The sequence below is a fragment of the Chiloscyllium plagiosum genome, chromosome 36, assembly GCF_004010195.1.
Source record: "Chiloscyllium plagiosum isolate BGI_BamShark_2017 chromosome 36, ASM401019v2, whole genome shotgun sequence".
Classification (NCBI taxonomy): domain Eukaryota; kingdom Metazoa; phylum Chordata; class Chondrichthyes; order Orectolobiformes; family Hemiscylliidae; genus Chiloscyllium; species Chiloscyllium plagiosum.
In genome coordinates this window covers 8,724,086-8,734,296 of record NC_057745.1, presented here as the reverse complement: position 1 = coordinate 8,734,296, position 10,211 = coordinate 8,724,086, and positions in this window count along the sequence as shown.

The following is a 10,211-nucleotide window of genomic DNA, read 5'->3' as shown; positions in this document are numbered from 1 at the left end:
TGCCCTGGGGTTGAAGTGTTCCGGGGCGGAAGATGAGGCGTTCTTCCTCCAGGCGTCTGGTGGTGAGGGAGCGGCGGTGAAGGAGGCCCAGGACCTCCATGTCCTCGGCAGAGTGGGAGGGGGAGTTGAAATGTTGGGCCACGGGGCGGTGTGGTTGATTGGTGCGGGTGTCCCAGGGATGTTCCCTAAAGTACTCTGCTAGGAGGCGCCCAGTCTCCCCAATGTAGAGGAGACCGCATCAGAAGCAACGGATACAATAAATGATATTAGTGGATGTGCAGGTAAAACTTTGATGGATGTGGAAGGCTCCTTTAGGGCCTTGGATAGAGGTGAGGGAGGAAGAGGTGTGGGTGCAGGTTTACAGTTCCTGCGGTGGCAGGGGAAGGTGCCAGGATGGGAGAGTGGGTTGTAGGGGGGCGTGGACCTGACCAGGTAGTCATGAGGGAACGGTCTTTGCGGAAGGTGGAAAGGGGTGGAGAGGGAAATATATCGGTCTGCTGTTTGCCTATCTTAATCATACACAGCAGGGAAACCCTGCAACTGCCTTTGAACGAAACACTGTGTCTGCCCTAAGAGTACTCCCCAAGATGGTGTCATTGGGTCATAAAGTTTTACATAATAGAAAGAGGCCCTTTGGCCCATTATGTCCAAACCAGTTATTAAGCACCTATCTACTCTTGACTGTAGCACTTAGTCTGTAGTCTTGTATGCTATGATGCTTAAAGCGATCATTAAATGCTGCAATGAATCTTGCATCTACCACTGAGTTCCAGACAACCACTACACTCTGGGTGAGAAAATACCTTCCTTGAATCCCATCTAAGCCTCCTGCCCTTAACCTGACATCTATGTCACTATATTATTGATCCCTCTACTAAGGGGAAACACTCCTTATCTTAACCTATCTATATGCCTCATAATAGAGGCAGTTTCACTCTAGATATGTCCTCTTCAGAACCTGAGTTGTAAATACTTGATTGAATTCTGCAGAAGGAGATTTCCTGGAGATTTCAAAGCTGAGTGTTTAATCAGACATCTGATGGGACTTTGCAGAGGGAGCTTTACTCCAAATCCAGTGGCAAAACAATATCAGTCCAGTGGACATGTCCTTTCCTATGTCAATGCTTCCAGTAACAAGCTGCTACATCATCTCTGTTGGAAAGGAAATGATGGTCGTATGAGCCAGATACGAGCCATTAACTCTGCTTTCTTCCCTTAGATGCTGCCAGACCTGCTGCGTTTCACTTGCAATTTCTATTTTTGTTCCAAAGCAACTGGTCAATTTATACTGAAAACAAAAAACGCTGGAAATCACAATGGGTCGGGCGATATCCATGGAGAGAGAGCAAGCTAACGTTTTGAGTCTAGATGACTCTTCATCAGAGCTCTCTCTCCATGGATGCTGCCTGACTCGCTGTGATCTCCAGCATTTGTTATGTTCAGTGCAGATTCCAGCATCTGCAGTAATTGGCTCCTACATTGTATTCAATTCATAGTTCAGTTAGGGCAGGAATCTCCCAGGAGGACAATGGAAATGCTTTAAGAATGTCCCCAAAGCCACCCTGATGATGTCAAATATTTCCAGTATCTCTAGGCAGCCCATGTCTTGTGACCAACCGAATTGGAGAAAATGCATATTGAGAGACTTTATTGGGGATGTGCAAAAACTCAGCCAAGATGTGGGAGGAAGCAGACCTGCATTGAGACAAACCATTGACCAACTTGTTAACCACAATTGCCTTGAATGGAGCAGACTCTGCAGATTGTACATTAACATTGTCGGCCATTACAGAAACCAAAGTGGAAGTGGGTCATCATTGATGCTGGGGGGGAGTTGTCTCATCACAAGACTTTGTGTCTGACCTGTGCTGTACCGGAGCTGAGATGACTGATGGAACTATGAAAGGATGAAACAAACATTTAATTTTGATGAACCCTTTTATCTCTTACACAGTGAGGTTATAACTTGCCAGACCTGTGTGTCAGCAGCTAGAGCCAATTGTAAATATGAAATCAGTTTTACTCTGCAGCAAGACCATGTTGTTCCTGAGCTGGGATACAAAAAGCTCACATGAAAGGCACAACATCCCTCAGTGTACAGAAGCCACGTGAAAAGTGGAATAAAATTCAATGAGCATAAAGAAAAATACTTGTTGACACAAAACAGTGATAAGTCTAAGAGACAGCCTGTGTGCATCTCAGCTCTTTAGTTCCCAAGCTTACACCCTCTCGAGTATGTGTCATTCCAGTCACTTGTTCAAACAGGATTTCAGTGGTTTCTGAATGTGTCAAATGGTCGCAACTAGTTGGTGTGAACCTATTACCAAAGAGGTGTGAAGTGACTCAGTGCCCTGTCTTTTTTTTTCTGGTTTTAAAGATATTTTAGGCCATTTTTACACTAATAATGGTCTGTCTGAACCTTAGTACCCATGACATAGTTCCTGCCAGTGTGTGTTTTCAAATCTGATTTGAAATCAAAAACGAAGCAGCTCATTGTCTCAAAGTCTCATAAAGTCAGAATTGGAGAACCCAGGATCTGTGAGGGAGTTTCCAGAGGTGAGGCCATTAAATGTGGCAGCCTGCTACAGTTCTTCAAGCAACAGCGGTTTGAAGATTTAGCAACGGAAATGTGAAGATGATGTTTTTGGGATAAATGCAAAATGAAGGGTCATAAAAATAACATAGTATCTGATACATCCAATTTAAAACAAAACATGAAAAATGTTTCAGAGAGCTCTGAAAATTTATTTCATAAGAGTTGAAAATGCAGGAAAAGTGGAAAGTGGAGGAAACTTGGGGGTCCAGGTACATAGATCTCAGAAAAGACCAATGGAAAGCTATCCTTTATAGACCACAAAACCATAAGATTTAGGAGCAGAATTAAGCTATTTTGCCCATTGAGTCTGCTCCACCATTCAATCATGGCTAATATGGTTCTCAACCCCATTCTCTTGCTTTCTCCCCATAACCCTTGATCCCCTTACTAATCAAACGGACTAGAATACAAAGGGGCATGCTTCAGTCAAACAAAGGCCACATTTCACAAACCCGCTATAGTTCTGGGCACTAGAGAGAAGGCAGTATAGATTCACCAAGTTGATATTCATCATAGAATCCCTACAGTGTGCAAGCAGGCCATTTGGCCCATCCTAACTCTTCAAAGAACATCACAGCCAGACCCACACCTTACCTTAAACCTGTAATCCTGCATTTCTTAAGGCTGATCCACTTAACCTGCACATTTTAGACTGTGGGAAGAAACCCACGCAGATGCAGGCAGAATGTGCAAACTCTACACAGGGTGGAATTGAACCTGTGAGGTAGCAGTGCTAACCACTGAGCTACCATGCCACCTACCAAGAACAATCACAAAACCAGGGTAGAAGTCCTTGATATTTAGAAGGCCAAGGTGATTTGATCATAGCTTTCAAGACATTAGGGGGAACAGATAAGATGGACAGGGAGAAACTATTCCTGTTTGTCAAGGCTTTTAGGATTATGGGAAATGGGCTAAAAGTTAGAGCCGGTTATTTCAGGAATGAATTTAGGAAACAATTGTACATGTAAAGGCTAGTGGAATTTTGAAACAATTTTCTGTGAACAGCCATAAATGCTAGATAAATTATTAATTTTAAAGAGTGATTGATAGATTATTGTAAAATTAGGGGATAAGGGGTCAGGGTGATTTAGGTCACAGATAAGCCCGGGTCTCATTGAACGAGGAGGAGGCTTAGGGGCTAAATGACCCCTGATTCCTGTTTCTACTTTTTCATAACATTTCAAAAACAAAAGAACTCCAGATAACTCACTCACGTAGCATGGGAATAACAGAGTGAGATTGTCTTCTAGAGACTATCTTGAGCATTACCTGATGGAAAACTAGTTCCCATTTGACTGCATCAATTGGTTCTTGCTCTAATATTTTCACGACTATGCAGTAGGTCATGCTATGAAATGTTTCTTGTCCATTTGTCCAGAAAGTAAGCTTGTGACTACTGTGTGCCTACTCGAAAGCATCTAAAAAGTCTGGGATGATTTATTTTGTACCAGACTTATTTTTTACCTGACTAATTTCTGGGATGACAGGATTGATATATGAAGGGAAACTGGATTGTTTAAGACTACATTCACTGGAGTTTAGAAGAATGAGGGGGGATCTCAGAGAATCCTATAAAATTCTAACAGGAGTAGGCAGGAGAAAGATAGGAAGAATGTTTCCAGTGACTGGCCAGTTCAGAACCAGGGCTACAGGGTAAGCCATTTGAGATGAGGAGAAACTTCTTCAACTAGACAGTGGGGAGTCTGTACTTTCTCTACCACAGAAGGGGGTTAAGGTCAAAGCATTGAATATTTTGGAGAAAGAATTAGACGTAATTCTTAGGGCTAAAGGATCAAAGGTTGCTGAGAGAAAACAGGAAAAGGGGACTAAGTTGGATGAGCAGTCATGATCATACTGAATGATGAGGGCTGAATATTGAGATCCTGGCAGGAAGACACAGACATACTGAAATAAGTCAGGCCAAAGGATATATCCATGACTCAAGTGACAGATCAGAGGAGCCACAAATAAATGTCATGATTTGGAGCTGCTGGTATTGAACTGGGGTGTACAAAATTAAAAATCACACAACACCAGGTTTAATTGGAAGCACTAGCTTTTGGAGCGCTGCTCCTTCATCAGGTGGTTATGGAGGACACAATTGCAAGACACAGAATATATAGCAAAATAAATGTGGCTTTTGTTTGACAGCGAGGACCTATGGCAGAGATGGGAGAGTGATCTGGACATTTCCGTTTCCTTTGGTCGTTTCTTTTATTTTTACTTCCGGTTATAATCCTGTCTTTTGTACACTAAGATGGCACTGGAGAATGGCAACTTTGTACATTTTTCCCTGGACTCCTGTATTCCTGTCCTCGATTACACGTGACAACAGAAACCTAAATCTAAATCAGTCCCAGATGAAGAGGGGCAGTAAGTTTCCACACGCTGAAGTTTTTTTGATTATGAAACTTTTGCAAATCAAAAGCTGATGTTTCAGCATTGTAACAGGACTCCTGAGTCACTTTGTAGTGTAACTGTAAATAAATCATGCATCTCACTTTGTGGTCACCTCCAACCCCCTGTCAGGCACAACTTTCTTCCCTGTGTCTCCAACATCATGTCATGAGTGACAGTTTGATCTTCTAAGGCTCATTGCCCTGCTGTTATTTTAACAAGCTCTCTTCTTGACACACTGCAGTAGGCACACTCCGCATTCTAATACCCAGCAGGAGGCTTCCCTCCTGTTTGTTTACTCTCTGCAATAAACTGAACTGGCAAGTGCCTCAGCTTCACTGGGGGATGTTATCTCAGCACCGTCTCTGCTGATCTCAGGAAGGAGGCGAAAGTGAGGACTGCAGATGCTGGAAATTAGAGTCAAGATTAAAATGGTGCTGGAAAAGCACAGCAGGTCAGGCAGTATCTGGGGAGCAGGAAAATGATTCCTGATGAAGGGCTCCTGCCCGAAACATCGATTTTCCTGCTCCTTAGGTGCTGCCTGACCTGCTGTGCTTTTTCAGCACCACTCTAATCTAGACTGGGATCTCAGGAAGAAGCCTCCATCACTCTCAGGCAATCCCTTGGGATCAAGGATGACCTTGCCTCAGTTCCAGTTTGAAGGATTCTGGGATGGCCAATGGAAGATCTGGTGTATGGGCTCGAAGGGTCCAGATAGACAGATTGTTTGAAGGTTGCCACGCTTCCTCTGACATCTCAACTTAATCTCTGACCATTCCCAACAAAGTACCTCACCATGCTCAGTGCCTTCCAAAGTGAGCCTTCTCTGTGTGTACACCACCATGGGTCTCCAATGATTTGGTGGACACACTTGATCTCTAGATCAGTGCCCTGCACTGACTGCTGTCTCCTGCCACGACTGATAGAGCGATTGCTCAATTGTGAAGCCCAGAAACACCATGTCCCACACAATGGAGTTGTTTCAGTTCCAAACCATGTGTATCCAACAACAATGTTAATGGCAAATGTGAGCAAATTTAATCTGTGTAGATATGAAGAAGTTATTCCCATTTGTAAAATGCTCAAGAATGAGGGGTCCAAATTTAAAATTATTTGCAAAAGAAGTTTGAAACAAAAAAGAAATGAGAAACAAAACTTTTCACACAGTGAGTGGCCGCTATTGAAATGCACTGCCTGAAAAGGTAATGGGGGCAGGTTCAATTGAGACATTCAAGAGGCACTGGATAATTACTTACATGGAAACAATGTGGAGAAAAGGTGGGAAAATGGCACAAAGTTCATAACGCCCAGTTGGGAGCAGACATAGAGTCATAGAGTCATACAGTACACAAACAGACCCTTCGGTCCAACCAGTCCATGCTGAACATAATCCCAAACTAAACTAGTCCCACTTACCTGCTCCTGGCCCATATCTCTCCAACCCTTTCCTGTTTGTGTATTTATCTAAGTGATATTTAACCATTATAACTGTGGCCGCATTCATCACTTCCTCAAGAAGTTCATTCCACAAGTGAACTACCCTCTGTGTAAAAAAAATTCTCCTCATGTCTTTTTAAAATCTCTCTCCTCTCACCTTAAAAACATGCCCCTTTTGTCCTGAAATCTCCCACCCTAGGGAAGGGACACTTCCCATTAATCCAATTTATCGCCCTCGTGATTTTACAAACCTCTGTAAAGCCACCTCTCAACTCCTCCACTCCAGTGAAAACAGTCCCAGCCTATCCAGTGTTCTCCTTTTAATTCAAACCCTCCGTTCCCTTCAGCATCCTGGTAAGTCTCTTCTGAACCCTTTCCAGCTTAATAGTATCCTTCCTATAAGAGGGTGACCAGACTGGACACAGTTCTCCAGAATGATGGGCTGAGTGTCCTCCTTCTGCACTGTAACTTCTGTCGAAACAACCCTCTGGGATTGTCCTGGAGCTTCCAGAAAGTAAAGATTAATCTCTCGAACACTACTGGAAGCAAACCTGGGGGTAAAATCATAGGGACAATAAATAAACTATCATCCACCTTGATCCAGCCAATGGTCAGCACTCTCATTGCAAGGTATTTTTCTTTTGCATTTGTGTTTCATTTTACTTTCACGAAAGCTCCCCCGAATACATTCTGGGCTTCTCTCCTACTCTGCTTGTCTTTGTTACCCACTTGTATCTTTCAGCTTTTGCTGGTTTGATGGTGAACTCAACAGACGGAAATGTTAACCTATGTTTCTTTTTGCACAGATGCTGCCTGGCAAGCTGAGTACAGTCAGAATATTTTGTTCTGTAAAATTTGAGTTACGAGCTACCAGAATGTATTGCTCAGAGGCCAAGGTCAGGGCAATTTGAAGGTGAGAGTGGGATGAGGGCTCTCATAATCTGGAGTTTATGATCCCACCACTCCCCATATTCCTGTAATTGATCCAACACTCAGGGAAAGCTACAAATCTAACACACAAACAAAACAAATAAGGAAAAGTGTAGGCCACTCAGCCCTTTGAGCCTGTTCCACCATCCAATAAGATCTCGGCTGATCTGATTTTAACCTCAACTCTACATTCCTGCAACTCACTGATAATCTTTCATCCCCTTGGTCATCAAGAATCTACTTCTAACTTAAAAATAATCAAAGATTTGGCAGTCACTGCCTTTTGAGGAAGGGAATTTCAAAGACCTTCTGAGAGAAGACAGTGGGCTTACTGCTTCCAAATCCAATAAAATACATCCAGGGATTTAGTCCTGTCATTCCCTGGCTTGCCTTCTTTTGGAACCAAAGGTGGAGACCAACTCATGAAAATGAAAGAAAACCAGAGAGAGCGAGAGAGTGAGCGATAGACATAGAGAGAGTGATAGAGACAGACAATGATAGACAGACAGAGAGACCAAGAGAGAGAGTGATAGTTAGAGAGTGATAGGTAGACAGAGAGAGAGTGTGATTGATAGAGAGACAGAGACAGAGAGTGAGAGAGAGGGTGAGAGTGATAGAGAGACAGAGAGTGATAGATAGAATGAGAAAGAGAGAGAGAGTGATAGGGAGACTCTGATAGACAGAGACAGAGTGATAGAGAGACAGAGAGAGAGAGTGATAGATGCAGAGACAGAGAGTGATAGAGAGACAGTGAGAGAGAGAGTGATAGAGAGACAGCAAGAGTGAGTGCGTGATAGATAGAAAGACAAAGACAGTGAGTAACAGAGAGAGAGAGAAAGAGAGACAGAGAGAGAGAGAGAGAGAGAGAGACAGAAGCATTGCAGGAGTCCCTAACTGCATGTCTTCACTCAATATTTAAACGGGAAAGTGAAAGCACCTTTTGTGGTAGACATTGATCTTACTCCTATCGAACCCACATTAATGGGCAGATTCTCATTTCCCCATCCTGCATCCAAAATTACCACCTTGATCCAGCCAATGGTCAGCACTCTCATTGCAAGGTTACGTCTATTTCACACTATTCACCTGTCACCCCTACACTGTATGGTCTTCAGATACCCCCGTATTAACATCATCTGGGTTACTATTGACCAAAAACTCACATAAACACAGTGGTTACAAGAGCAGGTCAGAGGGTAGGAATTCTGCAGCATTTAATTCACCTCCTGACTCCCAAAGCCTGACCATTATCTCAGGCACAAGTCAGGAGTGTGATGGAATACTGTCGAGAGAGTGGTGCTGGAAATGCACAGCAGGTCAGGCAGCATCCAAGGAGCAGGAGAATCAACGTTTCGGGCATAAACCCTTCATCAGGAATTAACTCCCCACTTGACTAGATAGATGTAGCTCCAAAAACACACAAAGCTGGACACCATCCAGGACAAAGCAGTCCACTTGATTGGCACCTCATCCACACCCTCCACCAACGGCACTCAGTAGCAGTAACACCTACTAGCCAGAAGGTGCACTGCTGGAATTCACCAAATATCTTTAGACAACATCTTCCAGACCCACGATCACCTCCATCTAGAAGGACAAGGGCAGCCTGTACATGGGAACACCACCATCTGCAAGTTCCCCTCCATGCCACTCGCCATCCTGAGTTGAAAATGTATCACCATTTCTTCAGTGCCACTGGGTCAAAATCGTGGAATTCCATCCCTAATAGAATTGTGGGTCAACCTACAGCAGCACATGAAGTGCAGCAGTTCAAGAAGACAGCTCACCACCACCTTAAGGGCAACTAGGGATGAGCAATAAATGCTGGGCCCAGCCAGCAACACCTACGTCCCACAAGTCAATAATTCCTCACCAGCTCAGTCAAGAGTGACAATTTCATTGGAATATGCTCTGAGGCCAATATACATGTGCCTTGTGTTGTATATGCTGTATGCCAACCGCTACCAGCCTGTAGTTTGAATAGTTTGCTGCTGCCATCCTCCTTCCTTACCTGGGTCTCAGGGCTGACTTGATTCACAGTAGTCAAGGAGAACTAGTGCATTTTAATAGGAAGAGGCCTTTGCCTTGAATGAGATATAGTTTATTAAGTAAATGTACAAGTTAGATTAGTAAGTTGTTACAAGACTATGAGGAGACCAAGGACATAAGTTGACAAGACAATAAACTTTTTCTGCCTTTTCCCCATCCAAGGCCATGTAACATCATCAAATTGGGTGTAGCTTAAACCAGTCTCCGACTTTAAGAACCAGATCCAATACCTTATGCAATATCTGGGACATCATCCTTGAGACGCAAGGTTGGTTCCCCTTTGATCTACCAACACTCTGCAAACATAGTCACAAAAACAGGCAGGTCTGAATGTCTAGGCCATCCTTTACAAGCTGTTGATATTGAATGTATCTTCTGTGGTATTCATCCTGCAGGGATATTCCGTGGGGAGTAGATGTCCGGTAAGATTCAATTTGTAGCTCTTATACCTCAGAGTCAAACTCATGGTCAAAATTGATGCTTCAGTGCAGTACTGAGGGAGTGCTACACTATTTTTTGCCAGTGATATGATAGCTCTGCCCTCTCTCAGGTTAATGTAAACTCACAACCAGCTGGATAGGGTCCACAGCAGAGTCCTTCCGAAGGTTGCTAACTCCCTGGAAAAAAAGATTTATCCCTGGAACTGGATTGCTTTACTCCATTGGCCAGGACTATCTCATTTCTGATAAGTGTTCAAAGAAAACTAATAGTGCTAGGCTTAAAGCTATGATTTTGCTGCTGGGACACGTGTAGCAGCATTTCAGAAATTAAATTTCAATTCCAGGAGTGTTGGTAACCC